The sequence below is a fragment of the Bufo bufo genome, chromosome 3, assembly GCF_905171765.1.
Source record: "Bufo bufo chromosome 3, aBufBuf1.1, whole genome shotgun sequence".
Classification (NCBI taxonomy): domain Eukaryota; kingdom Metazoa; phylum Chordata; class Amphibia; order Anura; family Bufonidae; genus Bufo; species Bufo bufo.
Window position 1 is genome coordinate 330,752,249 of NC_053391.1, and position 16,548 is coordinate 330,768,796.

General features: G+C 43.5%; 1 protein-coding gene across 2 annotated transcripts in view; it reads left to right on the top strand.

Moving 5' to 3' along the window:
- The first annotated feature begins 7,063 nt into the window (after nucleotides 1-7,063).
- The window catches only part of CSF3R (colony stimulating factor 3 receptor), a 91,694-nt gene continuing 82,209 nt past the window's right edge, over nucleotides 7,064-16,548 (top strand). For both annotated transcript variants that reach the window (XM_040424416.1, XM_040424415.1), the window contains exon 1: nucleotides 7,064-7,194. The gene's annotated coding sequence lies outside the window, so the exon portion shown is untranslated. The remainder of the gene's footprint in view (nucleotides 7,195-16,548) is intronic.

The following is a 16,548-nucleotide window of genomic DNA, read 5'->3' on the forward strand; positions in this document are numbered from 1 at the left end:
GTAGTAACGGGTATTACAACTCCCGTATACTACATACCCCACTGCTTTAAGCTGAGTACGACCTCGTACTCCATCATGGGTCTCCCAACTGGAATCTCTACCTGAAATAGAAAATAAAGACATGCAGGCATACATACATGTAATTCATCTGCATTTACATTTACATCAGGTCCAATTGGCAAAAGTGCAGGGTAGTGACAAGGGGCGTCGTTCTCTTCTCTCAGGATAGTGAATGGAACGGGGGCGCTGACCTGGCACAGCGTAACATTATAACCAGGATAGTCCATGACAATGAATAAGTCCATGATAAAACAGTAGAAAACGGTATAAAAGTTCTTGGAGGCTCAAATAACAAACATGAGTCCGTACCCAGGCTATTTCTTATTAAATCACAGAGGCTCTCATGCGGTGGAGTCCATCTCTGGGCACATTACTTTTAAAAGAATAAGAATCTCAGAGGCTCAGGTACTTTTGAGTCTGTCTCCGGGCACGGTTCCTTGGTAACTGGTTGCACAATAAAATGGACAGCAAAGACAAGTGCTGTAACACCCCTGATCAACCTGAAAAGGGGGTGAAGGGTAAAAGGTGCAACAAAGGAACAGGCACAACTTGGCGTGGGTAACAAAAGCAGGCAGGAGGTCCTGGAAACAAACGTGGCCTTGCTGACTTTGTGATTTCAGTGGTCAACACCTACCACTGAGCCGTGGACAAACTGGCAGCTGCAACAAAGGACCAGCAACATAGGACTCCTGTCCTGGAAGGGTTAACATCACCTTCTGAAGAAATAAATCAAAGGCCTAGCAGGCTGATCACAGTGGCATATTGTAGCTGCTTGGCTCTGCTGGCAGGTATCGTCTGTAGTAGTCCTCTACAGGAGGATGTGCCCACATAACAGTATCAGGGGGCAGCTGCAGGGTAAAGGGACCCCTAATAGGTATTGGCCCCATAGGCCTAGGGGTGAACCCTCTGGTGGGCCGTGCCGGCCCTGGCATAATCACTGCAGGGTGTGACATGTTTGGCACCGCCGCAGCAAGCGGTCCGGTGCTCTGGGTGCAGCAATTCACGGCAATCGTGGATCCGGTCTGGGGCACTGACGGAGCGGTGACAACAGAAGGCGGTCGGCGGGTGGTGACAGGCACCCTTACCTCATCCTTCCTCGGCGGTGTCTGGATCCTGGCGGTGTAGGTCTTACGCAACTCCCGCAACTTCTCCTCCAGCCGGACGATCTGCTCACCGATACTCTCTGTGTCGGAGTCGCTGTTCTCTGCTGGCGCCGCCGGCGCAGGTACAGTCACCGATGACGCAGACTCGGCCTCTTCAGGTTCTGGACTTGCATCTGGTCTCCGTCCCATCCGGATGTTCTCAAAGGTAGCACTAAGTCCTTTTAACTGTTCCAGCTCAGATATTGTCTTCTCCCGACGAGGCAGCTCGGGGGAAGGATAGGGGCTCACCCATTTCTCCAACACGGTTGGCTGCCAGAAGACGTTCGGCCCGATGAAGGAGCTCCGCTCCTGAAAGGCGTAATGGGCCGGCTCTGGAGAGCGTTCCGGTTCTCGCTCGCAGCCAGAGTAGTCTTCTCCTTCTTCTGCCTCCCAATCCTCAGGTCCTCGCTTCGGACGGGTCACAGCAGTCGCATAGGGGCCGCGCAGGCCCTCGGCAGGGGTGTACTCCACTTCCTCTCCCTCGCGGAGGCTGTGCTGGTACGAAGGGAGGTAGTCTCTTTTGACAGACCTTCGATTCACATAGAGGTCTCTGCCAGTCAGATAGTCTTGAATAAACCCGTAGCCACGGGATTTGTCAAACGACAGCACCACTCCCTTTCTCCTTTCCAGGCGGGGTTGGGTGTGCGTATGCTTCTCGTGGATGGCCTTGGTCAATTCCTCATACACGATCTTAGTCTTTATGTTCCGCTTAATAGCGGCCTCTCGGATCTCCGCCATCAGGGAAGACCATTTGAACGATGGCTGAAAAAAGTCCCTCCATGAGCCATAGTAGGGCTCGGGTTCTTTCTCCCTGGTGCGGCAGGCGGGTTGCTCCGGTCCCGGAGCGTAGGCCGGTGGAGCCTCCTCTGGCTCTACACCGGTGTCAGTCATCTTTTCAATCCTTGGTGCGGACGCTGCAGCAACACTCTGCTCACAATCCAACATGCTCGATCCTTCTGAGGAGAGCGATAGGGTCGCGTCAATTAGAGTAGCCAGCTCCTCCCACTGCACTGGGGAGCCGCCCCCCAGGTATTCCAGTATATGGAAGGCGGTGTCCATGCTGGCAGACATGCAAATGTCCAGATAAGCCGTGGCGCCTGCCCTTGACCTTCTTCCCGCTTTTTCCTCAGAAAGGCGCCAATTTTTCCCGCCTTTTCGGGATGAAGGTGACGCAGCAGTAAATTCAGCAAGCCCAGCGGCCATCTTTAGGTACAAACGCTGTCTATTCACTGACGGCAAGCAGGAATGTTTAAAGTCCACAAAACCACACTCCAATGCGGCGATTTTCTTCCTCTGTGCAGCGCAATACTGTACAGCGCTTTTTAGAAGTTTTTGACACACTTTGGGTATGATTTTTAATCCACAAAGTCCACTTGAATAAAACAGGAAAATGTCACTTTGGTCACAGGGCAACGGTATAAGGCACAAAGTTCACGCTTCTTGCACTAGAAAGCGTGCGTATCCTGTTCGTGACGCCAAAAGAGAGGTGCAGCGTACTCAAGTTGTGTGTAGTAGGTGTTTCTGGGTGATGTAGTGCAATATACACTAACCTGGTACAGCTGACTCTCTGCAAGGGCAGGTATAGGTAGGAATAGTTCGTGACGCCAGTGCCAAGTAAACGGTGGCACGCCGTTTGCGGATGCAGGAATAATTTGAGGAAACGTGGTGTTAAAACAGAACTTCAACTTTAGTAGTTTGCAGGCAGAGACAATATTGGAAACGCAGTTCCTCAGCATACAGTCGATTTTGCAATTCGGTTGATGCAGGCAATTCAGTACAGCAGGGTAATTACAGAGTGTGGAACACAGGACTTGCAGCAAAGGAGCTTGCACTCTAACTCTGTCTGATCCTGGAATGTAGCAATTCTTCACCAAGGCCCATTAACCTAAGTCTGGCTTTATATCCTTGATTATGGCTTAAATAAGTACCTCCTCTGTTTCTCTTAGTACCTCTGGCTCCTCTGATCTTTGCCTCAGTCTCTCCTAGCTTCTGAATGGTTCCTCAGGCCCTTAGGCTAAGATGTTCCTGCTTCTGCATATGGGTATTCAGGAGGGAATCTTCTCCTGAACAGCAGGCTTCAGGCCTGGACTTGTCTCGGACATTGTCTAATCTCCAACTGTAGCTTACTGAAACTAGACTCCGTCTCCCTTGCACTTCCCTGTCTGGCCTTATATAAACTAGGGCTCCCTAGCTCCCTCTATGGACTAGAAGTAGGAATGACACCCCTAGCAGGCCTGTAAGTGCAAGTTTCAGTGACAGGAAAATACACACATTACATTACATTTTATAAAACTGACATATAGCAACTTCCCATAATTAGGAGGGACGACAGCACACCAAGTGACCTTTGGTAGTAACGGGTATTACAACTCCCGTATACTACACACACTCACCTAAAGAATTATTAGGAACTCCATACTAATACGGTGTTGGACCCCCTTTTGCCTTCAGAACTGCCTTAATTCTACGTGGCATTGATTTAACAAGGTGCTGATAGCATTCTTTAGAAATGTTGGCCCATATTGATAGGATAGCATCTTGCAGTTGATGGAGATTTGAGGGATGCACATCAAGGGCACGAAGTTCCCGTTCCATCACATCCCAAAGATGCTCTATTGGGTTGAGATCTGGTGACTGTGGGGGCCATTTTAGTACAGTGAACTCATTGTCATGTTCAAGAAACCAATTTGAAATGATTCGAGCTTTGTGACATGGTGCATTATCCTGCTGGAAGTAGCCATCAGAGGATGGATACATGTTCTCATTCTGTTTATGCCAAATTCGGACTCTACCATTTTAATGTCTCAACAGAAATCAAGACTCATCAGACCAGGCAACATTTTTCCAGTCTTCAACAGTCCAATTTTGGTGAGCTCATGCAAATTGTAGCCTCTTTTTCCTATTTGTAGTGGAGATGAGTGGTACCCGGTGGGGTCTTCTGCTGTTGTAGCCCATCCGCCTCAAGGTTGTGCGTGTTGTGGCTTCACAAATGCTTTGCTGCATATCTCGGTTGTAACGAGTGGTTATTTCAGTCAACGTTGCTCTTCTATCAGGTTGAATCAGTCGGCCCATTCTCCTCTGACCTCTAGCATCCACATGGCATTTTTGCCCACAGGACTGCCGCATACTGGATGTTTTTCCCTTTTCACACCATTCTTTGTAAACCCTAGAAATGGTTGTGCGTGAAAATCCCAGTAACTGAGCAGATTGTGAAATACTCAAACTGGCTCGTCTGGCACCAACAACCATGCCACGCTCAAAATTGCTTAAATCACCTTTCTCTCCCATTCTGACATTCAGTTTGGAGTTCAGGAGATTGTCTTGACCAGGACCACACCCCTAAATGCATTGAAGCAACTGCCATGTGATTGGTTGACTAGATAATTGCATTAATAAGAAATAGAACAGGTGTTCCTAATAATTCTTTGGGTGAGTGTGTGTGTGTATATATATATATATATATATATATATATATATATATATATATATAATAGATATATCACCCGCAGGGGATATGGGACATAAGCGCTGGTGTACACAATCAGAAACAGCTAGTCCTTTAAGTAGGCACTATAAATTAGTGCCAGCCTGAATGGCTGAGTGGTTAGCTCAAGAGTAGGTTATGCCAAGATAACTAAATATAAATAAATATGGGGATCGGAGCATATAATTAATTGGTGAGAGTGACAAGAAGCAAGTGAAAGATAATATAAGTATTTGCACTGGGAGTCGAACGGTGAGGGAAATACTTATATTATCGACTCCCAGTGCAAATACTTATATTATCTTTTACTTGCTTCTTGTCACTCTCACCAATGAATTATATGCTCCAATCCCCATATTTATTTATATTTATTTATCTTGGCATAACCTACTCTTGCAGCTAACCACTCAGCCATTCAGGCTGGCACTAATTTATAGTGCCTACTTAAAGGACTAGCTGTTTCTGATTGTGTACACCAGCGCTTATGTCCCATATCTCCTGCGGGTGATATATCTATTTTGTATACACTTACCTAAGGAGAACAATAGCTCCTTATTAGACATCAAGCCGCAGGATCTTCCTATATAGGTAGATTTATACATATCTATATACAATAGGAGCGCAGGGGGGTCTCTTTCATATATATATATATTATATATATATATATATATATATATGACAACGAAGAGTCAGGGCAGCACACCTGATAGTGAATAGATGGGTGCCAGCGGTGGAAACACCTTACCAAGGTGTATAATATAAAAGACACCGCAGCACATCCGTAGGTGAAAAATGTGGATCTTTATTCACCCTTGCGACGTTTTCAGTCCACTTGCTAGGACTATATTATACTTGATAATAGTCCCAGCAAGTGGACTGAAACGTCGCAAGGGTGAATAAAGATCCACATTTTTCACCTACGGATGTGCTGCGGTGTCTTTTCTTTTTTATATACCATATATATATATATATATATATATATACACATACATGGTAATACATATAAAACATAACAATTGCAAATACCCTATCTGGGGTATTGCACAACAATGTATTTGCATATTAATTTGCATATTATTGCATACATAATTTGCATATTATTAAAACTCTGTTTTCTCTGCAGTGCAGCCAAGGAATGAGATGGGACCAACACCATTACGTTCATCTGACAAGGGCACATCTCCCTAGTCAGCTGGTTCTATTGAGAGGTATTTAGTGACTGATTTCCTTTATATATTGTCATTATACATTGTATTGTATTGGTCTGTAGTACCCCAGACCTGAGGGTACTACTATTGTAAATGGTTTGTAGTGTAATGCAATGTAATGTAAATTTATACACTTTGTTCACTAGCAGATCGGGTATGGTTGGCAGTGTTTGGCAGCAGGAATGGGATTTACCATCTAATTCCTCCCTCTTGGCAGGAGTGGGATGGTCCAACTTCCTCCTAAGGGAGGGGCTGAGCAAGTTAGAGTCAGTTTAGAGTTTAAAGAGGAAAGTTAGAAGTGAGGAAACATCTGATCCACATCCCTCTCCTCTAGGCCATGTGGATCACAGAGGCAGCTTATCTAGGATGACATAATTTCCCCAGAGAATCTGCAGGATCCTAGGCCAAGAAAGATTTGAAAACTATGGCGTATTTGAGTCAGCAGAGTGATTAAGCTATCAAGACTCCACTGCAAGGTGGTGGAAAACACGTCAAGACACCATCACCGCAGTTCAGGACAGGCATAGCTAGAACCCTGCATCATACAGTGGACACCTACAGCTACAGGTGCCAGAGTAAAGCCACAGGGAGAGGAATTGCACTTTGTATGAACTGCTGTTGGATGTGCTGCTGTTTTTGCACTCAGTAAAAAAAGTTCTTTGTTCCACTGTGCCTGGTTTCTTCAGTTCACCTTTTTTTTCCCTACATCGAACCCCAGGAAGTGACGGCCTGAGGTAAGACACCATGACACGACAACACCACAGCAGGGACACTACCACTTCCATCCTCTACACTAGCTCATCAGGGGCTCACTGCATGTCCACCTAATGTCTAGCACCTTTGGGTCATTAGAATCACGTGATGTGATAGGAAACAGTTGCTGTGTTACACTTTCACTAAAAATCTAATGAAATGACAGCCTTTAATAACCATGTTATATTTTACCTGTATTAATTCCTTTGTGTATTTCTAACAAAACATTATAGCAGACTCTCACCTGCCATTTCTTAAGAACATATAACTGTAAGACTGATGCAAACTCAACCTGAAAGAGTGGTTATACCATTAGCAGTTTTTTCTGTGGGTTTATTTTCACCCCTCCTCCTGCTGTGTCATATATGCCTAATGTCAGGGAAGTATTTTGCAATTTCCAGTGGGTTGGAGAGATGGTAACGGCATCATTATGATGGGAACAGCTGCTGGTACAAAAGCTTCATCAAAGCAGCAGGAAAGCCAGTATGCAGCCTGATAAGACAAATGTATGTGTGAGTACTTAGTTACGCAGGTGAAGGAGCATTTGGTAAGTAAAATGACTTTTCTATACATGTTTTAGAAACCTATGGAATAATTCTACATCTGGTTTTCTCTAATACACACCTATCTATAGAAATGGACATGTGACAGATGTACACTATATATTAGTCAAAGCCATGGGAGTGTGTTAGTATTCTTTTTGGCATAGAGGCTGGATTGGTATAATTTAGTTGCTCGTGCACATGTTTTAGATAAGTAACAATTTTAGTTAAGGCAAAATGTTCTTTTTTTATCTATGTTTTGTGTCCATTGCTGTCTGGTTGTGAAGACTACTAGGTAGAGAAAAAACTGTGGGAACACATTAAAACTAGCAGGGTGTTGTAAAACTGAGCCATTATAGAACACCTTGGGCCAGATGTATCATTACTCTGACAGCTCACTCCACTTTCACATATGGCTAAAGTCAGTTTTAGCCAAGTCAGATTTATGATCGGCCCTTTAAGACTATAATAAATGTGGTTTGACGGTAGCAGTTTATCCGTCAGTAAGCAGCTTTACAAAAGTCGCACATCTTAATGAAAAAGTCGCACGTTTTTATGAAAAAGTCGCATGTTCTATTAAAAAGTCTCATAAGATAAGCATGGTCCTCGCTGGAGTGAAATTGGGACTTTTTTGCGACTTTTTTGCGACTTTTTTAAAAAGTCGCTATAGTAAATTTGACTTGCCAATCATTTGCATAAGCCAAAACGCCCATTTTCTCAAAACTGGAGTGCTTAGCGCTTGCCTTCAAAAAGTCGCAAAAAAGTCGCAAAATCTTGATTTGCGCATTTTTTTGCGACTTTTTGACTCCACAAAAGTGACTTAGCCTAATGATATATCTGGCCCTATGTCTCATCACGGAGACATAACATAAGGAAATACAGTAAAACTTTACATACATGTACAGACGTGTGCCTCCAGATTTATGTCATGAGTAAGGTACATGACTTAGTCACACTACCAGACTTTCCAGTACTTTAATGCATACTCGGTAAATTCTACAGACAGGTACAAGAGAATTGAGAAAAATAGATTAAAAAGCTGACAATGCAGGAAACATAATTGCTTATTTATGTCTATGTGAAAGCTATGTCTGTTCTATAATATTTCCTCACTTTTTTAGATAAATTATGTTTCTACTCCTGTTGTTTCTCTTTTCATACCTAAAGGGAGTTCCAGTTTGAAAGTTACATTTTATTATTTGCATAATTAAGTTATATAAATTTCCAGTACCCATTCTGAATCAATTCATGAACTTCAAGATCTCTGCTTGCAGTCATTTAATAGAACGCTTCATTGTTTACTCCCAGGAGATAGAAATGTGCCCTGGTCATGTGATTGGTACACAGGTGCACAGCTCCCTATAATAAAGAACTCTGATAGCTGTGCTCCTGAAAGGTTTCTATGCATTGGAATCTACAGTATACTGAACAGCAGCAAGGGAAAGATGTCGAAGACAACAAGGGATTAATACAGAACATATTTTGGGAAATTGTGTCACTCCTCATTACTGAAAGAATACCATTGTATTTGCCTTAAAGGGGACGGCCCACTGCAGACATTCACGGCTTATCACTAGGATATGCCATCAATGTCAGATAGTTGTGGGTCCCACCCCTGGGTTCTGCTCCAATCTCCTGAATAGGGCCCCAAAGTGAAAGGGAGCTAACCGTGAATGGTTTCAGTTTTACTGAATAAGGAACTCTGTAAAAACAAATCCTATAAAATTATGGTGGAACTGCATTTTTCCCCCATTCCACCTCATTTGGAATTTGTTTCCATTGCATGTAATATGAAATAGTGCTGTTAGAAAGTACAACTTGTACCACATAAAACAAGCCCTCATATAGGTATGTGAATGGAAAAATAAAAAAAAGTTATGGTTCCAGGAAGGCAGGGAGTAAAAAACAAAATGTAAAATTGCTGTGTACAGAAGGGGTTAATATTGTACTGTGTTAGGTTAATTGTTGTCCATACTTCTATATTGGAATGTAAATAGAGCAGGGAGATCTGATTTAGTACCTAGTTCACATTATATGTATATAACAGGGGTCAGCAACTTCCGGCACTCCAGCTGTGGTGAAAATACAACTCCCAACATGCTCCATTCACTTCTATGAGTTCTGACAAAAGCCAAGCAAGTGTGCATGCTGGGACTCCTAGTTTTACCACAGCTGGAGTGCTGGACGTTGCTGATCCTTGGTATATAATATACTTGTATATGCTTGTCTGCCTGAACAAGTCTAACAACCCTCCGCTCAGCGCTATCATCCAATAGTCATTTACTATTGTGCTTAGGGATGAGCGAATCGACTTCGGATGAAACATCCAAAGTCGATTCGCATACAACTACGTTTTAATACTGTACGAAGTGAGAGCTCCGTACAGTATTAGAATGTATTGGCTCTGAGGAGCCTAAGTTATTACTTCGCCAAGTCTCGCGAGACTTCGCATATTAACTTCAAAAATGTATTTCTACTGTAAAAAAACATTTCCCGAACTCTGGTTCGGTTCCAAGGTACCACTTGGAACCGAAACCGAGTTCGGTAAATCTTTTTTACAATAGAAATCAATTTCTGAAGTTATTATGCAAAGTCTCACTAGACTTCGCGAAGTAATAACTTCGGCTCATCAGAGCCAATACATTCTAATTAGAGATGAGCGAACTTCTGTTTTAATGGCCATTATTGATTCCGCTACCACGGACCACAACGGAATTCGGAATCCATATCGGGATCCTCCGCTAACCGGAAGCCGAACTTTAGACGCCGAACTTAAAACAGAAGTTCGCTCATCTCTAATTCTAATACTGTACGGAGATCTCGCTCCGTACAGTATTGAAACAAAGTTTTATGCGAATCGACTTCGGATGTTTCATCTGAAGTCGATTTGCTCATCCCTAATTTTGTTCAGTTCCTATATCTTATGTAGCTGTGGGCCTATATGACCTACTGCTGCACTGTGCCTTCTTGCTCCACCTCACAATAACAGTACATATACAGATAAAAAGGTGGCATCCAATACCACCGCCATGTTGAATGTCACCTAACTCTTCGGTACACTCACTGTTCTAGGACAGGGATGTCCAACCTGCGGCTCTCCAGCTGTTGCAAAACTACATCTCCCAACATGGCCAGACAGCCTACAGCTATCAGCCTACAGCAGGGCATGGTGGGAGTTGTAGTTTTACAACAGCTGGAGGGCCGCAAGTTGAGCATCCCTGTTCTAGGATATGCTCATTCATCCTTTGTATTATCACATTTAATTTTAGAGGGAATTCACAGACATACATTTAAAACACATGCAGCAAATTCAAAATTAGAATCTGTTATATTTTTTAATGGAACATCAAAAGCCCTGCCCCCATCAATCAAGACCTCAACTTCCTATCCGACTGTAGAAAATGTTTCTTCACTGCTTACTATTACCAAACACTGCTTGGTATGTGAAGTGATGACTAACACTAAAGGAGGGTTTCTCAGTTTCAGACACGCAGAAGGCCTTTGTTATATTTGGTATGCAAATATGTAAGAGGGGCACACCTGCATCTGATTCACACCAAACGCTAATCGATGTTTAGTTTTAAAAATTTATTAAATACAATTTAATATACCGTATATACTCGAGTATAAGCTGACCCGAATATAAGCCGAGGCCCCTAATTTTACCCCAAAAAAATGGGAAAAATTATTGACTTGAGTATAAGACTAGTGGGAAATGCAGCTATAATGCAGAGTGTATGTGTATATAATGCACACACTCTACATTATATACACACATCTGCAAGAGGGTGACTCAGATTGATGGGAGTCTGACTCTGACTCCCTGTATTTAATGCAGAGTGTGTGCATTATATACACACACACTCTGCATTAAATACAGGGAGTCAGACTCCCATCAACTGGGCATTTATTTTATTTTTTTTATTTTTTTTATATTTATCAGGTTGTTTATTTTTTATTTTTTTGTCGTCCCCCCTCCCTACTTAATACTTGGCCAGGGAGGGGGGGCTGTCCAGGGGGAGGGAGAGATGTTCAGGGGGAGGGGGGCTGTCCAGGGGGAGGGGAGGCTGTGCAGGGGCCGGTACTTACTGCCGGTGTAAATCTCGCGGTCTGCTCTCAGTGTAAATCTCGCGGCCCGCGTGTCTCGCGAGATTTACACTGGGAGCTTAACAGAGGTGCCGCGCGGACGTGCTGGGAGCTGACCGGAGCAGCTGTAAAGGTAAGTAACAGCTTCTCCGGCCCCCAACATGTCATGGTCTGTATTATGGCAATGTAAGTTGCCATAATACAGACTTAGACTCGAGTCTAAGACGAGGGGGCTTTTTGAGCACAAAAATATGTGCCAAAAAACTCATCTTATACTCGAGTATATACGGTAATATGCAAAATATGGTACCTTATCGCTCTAAAATCAAATTTTCAATATAGGAATTTGCTGAGATAGAAATATTGTCCTTTGCGATTCATTGCATATGATCTTTCACAGTTATAGCTCAGTAGTGTTTAGCTAGTGCACTGTGATAATATAATGGTTATGATAGATTACTCACTGTTTGGAAGAAGTAAAGTGTTCGGATTTTTACGCTTACCGTGGCGTCCCACGTATTATCAGCACAGGTAGTCGCACCTCCGATCAACTTTAAATGTGAGCTATGAACTTGCAAACAGGGAAACAGTCCGCTTAAGTGCCGGGGTAGGTGTGTGGTTACACCCGCTTGAAATTTGTAGTAGCTTGATGTCTTTTTTCCCAGGACAAGACTGGACTTTCGTTTCTTTACGAAATATATTCGGATATTGTTGCAAATTGAGTAAAGATGCACAGATAGTAAGCTGCGGTTTTTCTTCCTTTTGTAGAGACTTGTGTACACCAGACGCGTTTCGGAGTTAACACGACTCCTTCCTCAGGAAGGGGAATGAATAGGCAGTTTACATATTTACGATCAGCTATATTTAATATCAACTTTTAGCCATAACAAAAAAAATTAACTGTGAAATATAATTGTCTGGTATCTGCTTGTAGCACTGACCATTAAAGGGGTTGTCCCATGAAAAATATTCTACATTTTTTAAAACAGCACCTGGATCTGAACGCTTTTGTACTTGTATGTAATTAAAGCGAATCTGTCTGTTTACATAGACATAGGCCTTTGGTGCAGTGAGGGAGTCACCATTGCTCTCATTGTACCCAAGTTCTCTTCCTTTCTGTAGCCAGCCCCTCCCTTGCTGATTTGCCACTGCCTGGACCTGTCAATCAAAGCAGCAAGGGACTCTGACTGCACCTGAAATCCTCCAGTAAAGAAGCACACTGGTTTACTCCAAACCAGGGCCGGTGCAAGGATTTTTGCCACCACATGCCAAGCTACATTTTGGCGCACCCCTCTCCCCCCACCAGAACTCGGTGGGGGTGATGTAAAAAGGAGGGGGTTATGTAACATGGAGGGGGAGAAATGGGACTTAGGGGGAGAAATGTGAAATGGGGGGAGATGATGTGGCATGGGAGGGAAGAAATGTGACACAAAGGGGGCAATGTGACATTGAGGGGGAGAAATGTGACATGGAGGGGGAGAAATGTCACATTTCTCCCCCTCAATGTCACATTTCACCCCCCATGTCACATCACCCCCCCCCATGTCACATTTCCCCCCCCCCATGTCACATTTCCCCCCTCCCATGTCACCCCCCCTCTATTAATGTTGTGTAAAAAACATTATGCTCACCTGGCCCTGGTCCTGTCTGAAGCAGCTCCCCTTCTCCTCTGTGTGGTCCTGGTATCTTCTCTCTGGGCTCCCAACAAGTTTGAGGACCTTTCCCACTCAGCCAATCAGTGGCCGCAGCTGTGTAACGTGTCAGGCCAGTGATTGGCGCAGCAGGAAATCACTGGACTGACACGTGACACAGCTGCAGCCACTGATTGGCTGAGTGGGAAAGGTCCTCAAACTTGTCGGGAGCCCAGAGAGAGGATAACAGGACCACACAGAGAAGAGCGGCGCGCAAGTGATTTATAATTTAAAAAAAAGGTTTCAAATTTCTACCATTTCTCTGGATGCATAACCTTTGGTTGCAGATGTTCTGTAGATTAAGTGCTCTGTCATATATAGGGTTGTTCCCATATCAGTTTCTCTTTCTAATCATCTTCGTCTTTTTCAATCCTTTGTAATTAAATTTGATATGTGAAACAAAAAAGGAACCAGATCATATTGGGTTTCTTCCAAGGAATAAGAAAGACGGGCAGCCAGCCAATGGTTAAAACTGGTCCTTGTCAAAACTGAGACAAAAAAAATTACAATTTCTTAAAAATAAAAAAAAAGAACATATTTTAATTTTTATCCCTAACCTCAGGTATAAAACTTTATTAAAGGATGGTTCCACCCTTTAGATATTGATGACCAATATTAATTGGTGGGGGGATCCAACAAACCTCTGGAAACAAAACAGCAGACTGAGTCGGAGTACTGCAGCTCAGCTCTCATTAAGCAGCACCAGCCCATAATCTAATGTGTATGAAAAAAGCTCCCAACTCAACCTAAAAATGATGTAGGGAGAGAAAAGGGTCTGGCACATTGGCCCAGATTTACTAATATGTCTGCACTAGAGATGAGCGAACCGATTCTGATTCTCAATTTTAACACAAATTTGTCTGCCAAACGAATCGAACAGACAGCCTGTCAGCCAATCAGGGGGCAGGATTCAGACAGGTCCTTATGCGCAGAATAAAGAAATGCCATTCTTAGTCTAGCCTGATAATGTGTGATGGTTGTGTCTGCCAAAAAGCAATTACAGACACAAGCTAGCAATCAGTGTGAAAGGAAGAGTATAAGGAGTGTATAGGGATATTATTAGGTAGCTTTATCAGGGAAAGCATAGAAAAGTGGCCCCCATATTGCAGGCGGGTCCAAGTTAACAGAAGGTGAGGCAACGCAATTAGTCAGGGCTAACACAGGTAGATGGGGACAATACAAGAAGGCAGGGTCAGCAATACCAAAGTGCAGCACAAAATACCATCCCCGCAGAACCAAATACCACAAATCAGCACAAAATGCCTCCCCAGAAGCTGTCTCTCTGTGGTGGCCATAAATATTCCTCATAATCTGTCCTCTTCCTCCTCCAGTTGTCTCTAACTAAGATATATAAGATATATATACACTGACGAGCAAAAGGGTAACAATGTTTTGAACTTTTGACCTTCAGGCTCAATATATCACCATCAACAATAGCTTCAAACGTGAGACTACCATCATTTTATAGACAATCATCTTGGCTATCTCATACATATTGGACTTCCAACTATTTAGCATATGATTAGTTATGCAGATTATTGTCCTGTAACTGCATTGTTACTGTTTTGCTCCTAAAATTCTAAATATTAATTTTTATTATGTTAGTATTTTATAAATCCACCTTTGGCTTGCAACACTGCCTGAATCCTTCTGAGCATGCTTTCGATCAGATTCAAGCATGTCTTGACCGAAATCTGTTCCCAGGTCTCTTCTACACATTCCCAATGTTGGTGGATTCTGGTTGACTCATTTAGGTACAAATACAGCTTTTTCTTCAACTCTACCCACAAATGTTCAATTGGGTTGAGGTCTGGGGACTGTGTAGTTTAATCCAGCACCTCTACATCATTGTCACTGAACTATTTCTTTGCCAATCTCGACGTATGCTTTGGGTCATTGTCCTGCTGAAAAGCTACGTCATCCATTTCATACCCATAGTACTCGAGTGTACGAAGTAGTCAAGTATTCAACACCTTTTGCTGTGAAACAGTCTATCATCATGCTTCCTCCACCGAACTTGATAGTTCCTTCAATTTCTCGATCCATTAGCCCCCTTTACCCTTGTTTCTTCCAGACCCATTTGCACATATCAGAGCCCAGTCTACAAATTTTCATCTCATCGCTTCGAGGCTTCTTCACCCTACCATTCCAGACTTGTGTAATGCGCGTCGCACGGTGCTTGCATGGACGTCTGTGATCTCACTATTATGAAGCATACGAGCCACTTCCCCTGCCGTGTTTGTCACACCAGAACTGAAAGACCTTGTAATGAGCCAACACACTGAGCTATTAGGGAATGGGAGAACTGGTTGTAATTTGAAGTATAAAAAAACTTGCTGAAAAAAGTAGACACTGTAGCTTGTCTATAACTGGGGGAACAATTCCTCCGCATGTGGTCCGCAGACAACGGCAATCCCCAGCAAAAATGCGTACAATGGAGGATGCCGGGGTGGACCGCATGCACCACAAAGACATCTTACACAAAATGATACATTGTGCAGATGAAAAAATATACATACAAAAATCACTGCAAAAAAATGCACCAAAATGATACGCAACTGACAATACTAACTAATTATTAAAGCCGATGTTAAAAGCTGAGAACTTTGCCAATATCTTCCAGTCAGGAACATATCAGAGCCCCTCATGCACCACGTCACGGTGTCTCAGCACGCATGGGGTCCTACCACTAAACTGCCCGTGGTGTGTGAACAGGGTCTGAATCAGTGCTAGAAACCAACTCACAGCCAGACTCTCACATGCCTCCATAGTGGTATCACCAATGCATTGTGAGGTTGGATAAAGCTGTGAGCCGCACCTACAACAGACCATGTGACACAGAAGTACCAGGTGCAAAAGAATGTTACCAACACAATGAAGTGGCACATTCCATACACATAAAGACAAAAACTCACTGAAAACTGGCCTAAACGGGTGAAAATGCTCCAAACCCAAACACTGTAGCGTGTCTATAACCAGGAGAGCAATTCCTCCGCATGCGGTCCGCAGACAACGGCAATCTCCAGCAAAAAATGCGCACAATGGAGGATGCCGGGGCGGACCGCATGCACCACAAGGACATCCTACACAAAATGATACATTGTGCAGATGAAAAAATATATACATGCACAAATCACAGCAAAAAATGCACCAAAATGATACGCAACTGACAATACTAGCTAATTACTCAAGTTGATGTTAAAAGCTGAGAACTTTGCCAATATCTTCCAGTCAGGAACATATCGGAGCCCCTCATTCACTCGGGTAACATTCTTTTGCACCTGGTACTTCTGTGTCACATGGTCTGTTGTGGGTGCGGCTCACAGCTTTATTCTACCTCACAGTTTATTGGTGATACCACTATGGAGGCATGTGAGAGTCTGGCTGTGAGTTGGTTTCTAGCACTGTTCAGACCCTGTTCACACACCACGGGCAGTTTAGTGGTAGGACCCCATGCGTGCTCAGACACCGTGACGTGGTGCATGAGGGGCTCCGATATGTTCCTGACTGGAAGATATTGGCAAAGTTCTCAGCTTTTAACATCGGCCTGAGGAATTAGCTAGTATTGTCAGTTGCGTATCA